Here is a 6,497-nt window from a genome sequence, read left to right as displayed (position 1 = left end):
GGCCGAGGCGCCGGCGGGGGCACACTAGTAGAAAAAGGGTCAAATGTCAAGCACATTAGTCCCGGTTTGCTTTTGAGCCGGCACTAATGTGTGCATTAGTGCCGGTTCCAATGGCTAGCCAGCCGCTTTCATTAGTACCGGTTCGTGGCCGACCTTTAGCACCGGTTCGTGCCACAGACCGGTACTAAAGTAAGTGGTGGCAGGATGTTGTCAGTCCGGGGCCCCTCCAGCAACTTTAGTACCGGTTCATGGCACGAACCGGTGCTAAAGGTCGTCCTACATAAGCCCTTCGTCCACCCGAGCTCGCTCTGTTCTTCCCCTTTCCCCTCTCCTCTCTGTTCTTCCCCTCTTCCTCTCGAGCTCATCACACATTTTGCCCAAAATTTGTCAAGATTTGAAGGCCCCCATCCATTCAAATGATCACAAAGGTTAGCAACTTTGTCCTTTCATCTCTGATTGCTAGATTAGCTCTTGCAATGCTTTGTATAGTGATTAATTTATGAGTTTAGTAATTTGGTAGAAAATATATGTGCTAGTATTTGATTTATATGCAATTTGTGGTCAAAACTAACACTTAGTTTGCATATGTAGGTGTGGTTTACTTAGTGCCTTCTAAATATCCGTCGTAACCACAGTCGATCGCCCGCACCGTTCCGTCGCCGGCACCACCTTGTGGTGAGCCTCTTGTTCATGAATGTTTTACATTACCAAATTGATGTTTGTGTGATTTGGATATATAGTTACTCGTATAATTATCTTACCCGTACGTTGTTTGTTATACATAGTGCCATGGTTTTGATATCTGTCCCCGTCGGCCCTCGTCCTTGTTATGATTCGGATGTGGTATATTCTCTTCTAAAACTAGTTGTTGCATTTCGTGTTTATGACAAATTATGCCCATCAGGTTGACATAGATATTTTTGTCTAGGAGGTTTGTGAACTGGAAATTCCAACCGACCCTATTGTCGAGAGGTTAAATTTAGTTGAAAGAGAAAACGAGTATTTGAAAGAAAAAATGAAAAGAATTGAGGGGGAGAAGATGGAATTGGAGTTTCATGTTGCCGATGTCATCGATGATCACAAGATCAAGATGGAGAAAATGCGCTTGAGGATTAGAAAGATTAGAAAATATGCCATTGATAGTGAGGCTTGGTATCATTATGCTGTTGGATCAATTGTTACCTTAGTTGCGATCTTGATCGCATTTGTTGTTGCATTTAAATTCTTTAGTTAGAGAGTTATTTGTTTGTTGCATTTATGTCTTGTATGAACTTTATGTATGAACTTGTATTAATTTGGTCTATTCGGTGTTGTGTAATGAAGATGAGCCGACAATGGATGTACGATGACCGATGCTCTCCCGAGTTCATTAATGGCGTGCAAACTTTTCTGCTTGCGGCTGAGGCAAAGAAGCGGGCGGATGGTTTTATGCCTTGTCCATGTTTAGTCTGTAAGAATGATCACAATTACTCTACGTCAAGAACCATTCACGTCCACCTGTTTAAGTCCGGTTTCATGCCCCACTATAATGTTTGGACCAAGCACGGAGAAACAGGGGTTATGATGGAAGACAATGAAGAAGAAGAGGACGACGACAACTAACCTGGCCATGGGTTCCCCGAATACGATGATACAACAATGGGGGAAGAAGCTGAGCCGGCAATGCGGGAAGAAGCTGAAGAAGAGGCATGAGCCCGCTGATGATCTAGGTCGGGCCATTGCCGATGCAAAGATAAACTGTGCAAGTGATTTGGAGAAGAAGAAGTTGCAGCGCATGTTAGAGGATCACAAGAAATTGTTGTACCCGAATCGTGAAGCTGCAAGACAAAGTTGGGCACCACACTGGAATTGTTGCAATGAAAGGCAGAGAATGGTGTATCTGACAAGGGATTTGGAAAGTTGCTGGTAATGATAAATAATATGCTTCCAAAGGACAACGAATTGCCCGAGAGTACGTACGAAGCAAAGAAGGATGTCTGCCCTCTAGGGTTAGAGGTGGAGAAGATACATGCATGTCCTAATGACTGCATCCTCTACCGCGGTGAGTACGAGGATTTGAACGCTTGCCCGGTATGCAGTGCATTGCGCTATAAGATCAGGCGCGATGACCCTGGTGATGTTGAGGGCGAGCGCCCCAGGAAGAAGATTCCTGCCAAGGTGATGTGGTATGCTCCTATAATAAAACGGTTGAAATGTTTGGTCCAAAACAAAGAGCATGCCAAGGCGATGCGATGGCACAGAGAAGACCGTAAGAAAGATGGAAAGTTGAGAGTACCCCCTGACGGGTCGCAGTGGAGAAAAATTGAGAGAAAGTACGGGAATGAGTTTGCAGATGACGCAAGGAACGTATGGTTTGGTCTAAGCGCAGATGGCATTAATCCTTTTGGGGAGCAGAGCAGCAACCATAGCACCTGGCCTGTGACTCTATGTTTGTATAACCTTCCTCCTTGGTTGTGCATGAAGCGGAAGTTCATTATGATGCCAGTGCTCATCCAAGGCTCTAAGCAACCCGGCAACGACATTGATGTGTACCTAAGGCCATTAGTTGAAGAACGCTTACAGTTGTGGAATGGAACAGGTGTACGTGCGTGGGATAAGCACATGGGGGAAGAATTTGACCTAAAGGCCTTGCTGTTCGTGACCATCAATGATTGGCCTGCTCTCAGTAACCTTTCAGGATAGACAAACAAGGGATACCACGCATGCACGCACTATTTGGATGATACCGACAGTATATATTTGGACAATTGTAGGAAGAATGTGTACCTGGGACATCGTCGATTTCTTCCAAGCAGGCATCCCGTAAGAAAGAATGGCAAGCATTTCAAAGGTGAGGCGGATCACCGGACGAAGCCTCGCCACCGTACTGGTGCTGATGTACATGATATGGTCAAGGATTTGAAGGTAGTCTTTGGAAAGGGTCCTGGCGGAAAACCTGTTCCGAACGACGCTGACGGACGCGCACCCATGTGGAAGAAGAAATCTATATTTTGGGACCTGCCCTATTGGAAAGATCTAGAGGTCCGCTCTGCAATCGACGTGATGCACGTGACGAAGAATCTTTGCGTGACCCTGCTTGGCTTCTTGGGCGTGTATGGGAAGAAAAAAGATACACCTGAGGCATGGGAGGACCAGCAACGTATGCATGGAAAAGACGGCATACATCGGGGTCATGCCAGCTACGCTCTTACCAAAGAAGAGAAGGAAATCTTCTTTGAATGCCTGCTCAGTATTAAGGTACCGTCTGGCTTCTCGTCGAATATAAAGGGAATAATAAACATGGCAGAGAAAAAGTTCCAAAACCTAAAGTCTCATGACTGCCACGTGATTATGACGCAACTGCTTCCGGTTGCATTGAGGGGCCTTCTACCAGATAACGTTCGATTAGCCATTGTGAAGCTATGTGCATTCCTCAATGCAATCTCTCACAAGGTAATCGATCCAGAAATCATACCAAGGTTAGAGAATGATTTGGTGCAATGTCTTGTCAGTTTTGAGTTGGTGTTCCCACCATCCTTCTTCAACATCATGACGCACGTCCTAGTTCACCTATGCGAAGAGATTAGTGTTTTGGGTCCTGTATTTCTACACAATATGTTCCCCTTAGAGAGGTTCATGGGAGTCTTAAAGAAATATGTTCATAACCGTGCTAGGCCAGAAGGAAGCATCTCCAAGGGCCATGAAAATGAGGAGGTCATTGAGTTTTGTATTGACTTTATTCCTGACCTTAAGCCGATTGGTGTTCTTGAATCGCGGCATAAGGGCAGACTGGAGGGAAAAGGCACGCTAGGAGGGAATCAAAAAATATGTATGGACGGATATTCTCTCACTGAAGCACACTACACAGTTATATAGAATTCCGCCTTGGTGGCTCCGTATATGGACGAACACAAGAATTTTCTACGCTCCAAACACCCGGAGCGGTCTGATGACTGGATTACACGTGAACAAACCAGGAGTTTCGCCGGCTGGTTGCAGACACGTACCATGCATGACGCCTCTATTGAAGATGACCTGTACTCGCTGTCCCAGTTACCATCTTCGAATATAATGACTTTCAAAGGGTACGAGATAAATGGTAATACATTTTACACGATCGCCCAAGATAAGAAGAGCACCAACCAAAACAGTGGTGTCCGCTTTGATGCAACAACCAAGACGGGAAAGGAAACATATTATGGTTACATAGAGGAGATATGGGAACTTGACTATGGACGTGATTTGAAGGTCCCTTTGTTTCGGTGCAAATGGGTCAATATGACACGATATGGGGCAACGGAAGACCCGCAGTATGGAATGACAACAGTGGATCTCAACAATCTTGCGTATGCAGATGAACATGTCGTCCTAGCTAATGATGTGGCACAGGTTTTCTATGTGAAGGATATGTCTACCAAGCCGAGAAAACGAAAAGATAAGGAAGCGAATGCATCATACGATGAGCCAAAGCGCCACATAGTTCTTTCTGGGAAGAGAAACATCGTGGGAGTGGATGACAAGACAGACATGTCAGAAGATTATGAAAAGTTTGATGAAATTGCTCCATTCATAGTGAATATTGACCCGAGCATCCAGTTAAATGATGAAGATTTTCCATGTCTACGGCGCAAAGGGACATACGCGAAGAAAAAGTTTCACACCCAAAGATCTGGGATGTGATCGGCTTCACTATCATCACTTTCTTCTGTGTTTCACACCCAGGAGGGAATCTCTGTAATAGTTAGGGTAGTTATGTGTTTTGGCATTTGAAACGCGAAGAAATTTTATGTGTAAACAAATTCTTTCAAGCATTTACTGATTTTTTCAACTAAATGACCCTGAAATTGAAAAGCATTTCAAATGAACTCAGAAAAGGTTCAAAGTTGGCATGGTATCATAATTTCACCCACATAGCATGTGCAAAAAAGTAGAGAGGGTTACCGCAAAAACTGGATGCACTTCGTGTATAAAATGGACAATCTCTTTCGAAGTATCAGGGTTTCGGACCAAAACTCATCCGTTACAAAGGGATTTCATTTTTTAAATAACCTAAGCATTACCAAATTGAATATAATGATAAAACACACTAATATTAAACATAAGAAAAAAGAATCACTGAAAATCTATTTTCAAAGTTAAGTTATTCACAAACTAGTGATTCACACAAATTTCAAATAATTCAAAATGTAAAGTATTCAAATTTGTAAACTACAGGCACTAACAGAAAGTTTGTAATTTTTTGTACCTAAAGCAAAAATATTACCAAAGAAACTCTAAATACAGCAAAAACAACTCAAAAATAAATAAACCAAAAATAAATAAAGCAAAAAAATAAGAAAATAAAAAAGCCCACCTACTGGGCCAGAGCGGCCTGAATACGACTAGAAACCCAACCTGTAGTTGGGCCAGGATGCAGGCCCGCAAGCCCAGTAGGCCCACAGGCAGAGTAGGAGAGGTTGGCCCAGAAGGCCTGCTATTGAGAGGAGCTCAATGCAGTGCCCGCGTCGGGGCTTATAAACTGGTCCTGGCGCTCCTCAACTAGCGAGGTGGGACTAAACTTCTGCGCCCCTCGCCTGGCAGCGCACACCCTTTAGTACCGGGTGGTGGCACCAACCGGTACTAAAGGGTGGGCCTTTAGTACCGGTTGGTGCCACCACCCGGTACTAAACATGGACGCTTCCCGCCGCTTGGCCTGGCCAAAATCGACCTTTAGTACCGGTTGGTGGCTCCAACCGGTACTAAAGGACCATCCTATATAAGAAACACTTACGAAAATTTCGTCAGTTTCCTCCCACTTCTCTCTGCTTCATCGCCGCCGCCCCATCCCGCACCGTCGCCGCCGCCGTCGCGCCGTCCCCGTCGACTCCGCGCCGCCCCCGTCCTCATCGCGCCGTCCGCGTCGCCGGCCCGTCCCCATCCCCGCACCGGCCCGCGTCCCCGTCCCCGCACCGGCCCGCGCAGTGAGCCTCTGTCCCCCTCTCCTCTCCCTCCAATCGAAGCCGCCGCGCGCGCCGCCGGCGCCGTCGCCTGCACACACAATACATACACACACACACACCATCCACACACACACATACACAATTTTTGTTCTGTTTTTAGTTTTTAGTTTTTAGTTTTTCTGTTATTAGTTATTAGTTATTAGTTTTTTCAGTTTTTTCTGTATTAATGTTATAGAAATGTTAGTTATATAGGAATGTTAGTTATATATAGAAATGTTAGTTTTTTCTGTATTAATGTTATAGAAATGTTTGTTATATGGAAATGTTAAAGAAAAATTAGTTATACAATTTTAGTTATAGAAATGTTAGTTTTAGATATGGTCGATGTTTTTTTAGTTTATTATATTTTTAGTTATAAAATTTAGAATTTGCATATAAGAAATCACAATCCAATCATTTAAAAAATGTTAGTTTACTTTTGCGGCATATAGTATTTGTTGTCGACGATGCCCGGCCGCATCCTCGCCATCGACCCGTTCGCGACGACGTCCTGCTTCAGAGGACCCATGTCCGGGATTG

Source organism: Triticum aestivum, chromosome 7D (genome assembly GCF_018294505.1).
Source record: "Triticum aestivum cultivar Chinese Spring chromosome 7D, IWGSC CS RefSeq v2.1, whole genome shotgun sequence".
NCBI lineage: Eukaryota > Viridiplantae > Streptophyta > Magnoliopsida > Poales > Poaceae > Triticum > Triticum aestivum.
Note: the sequence above shows the minus strand (reverse complement) of the source record.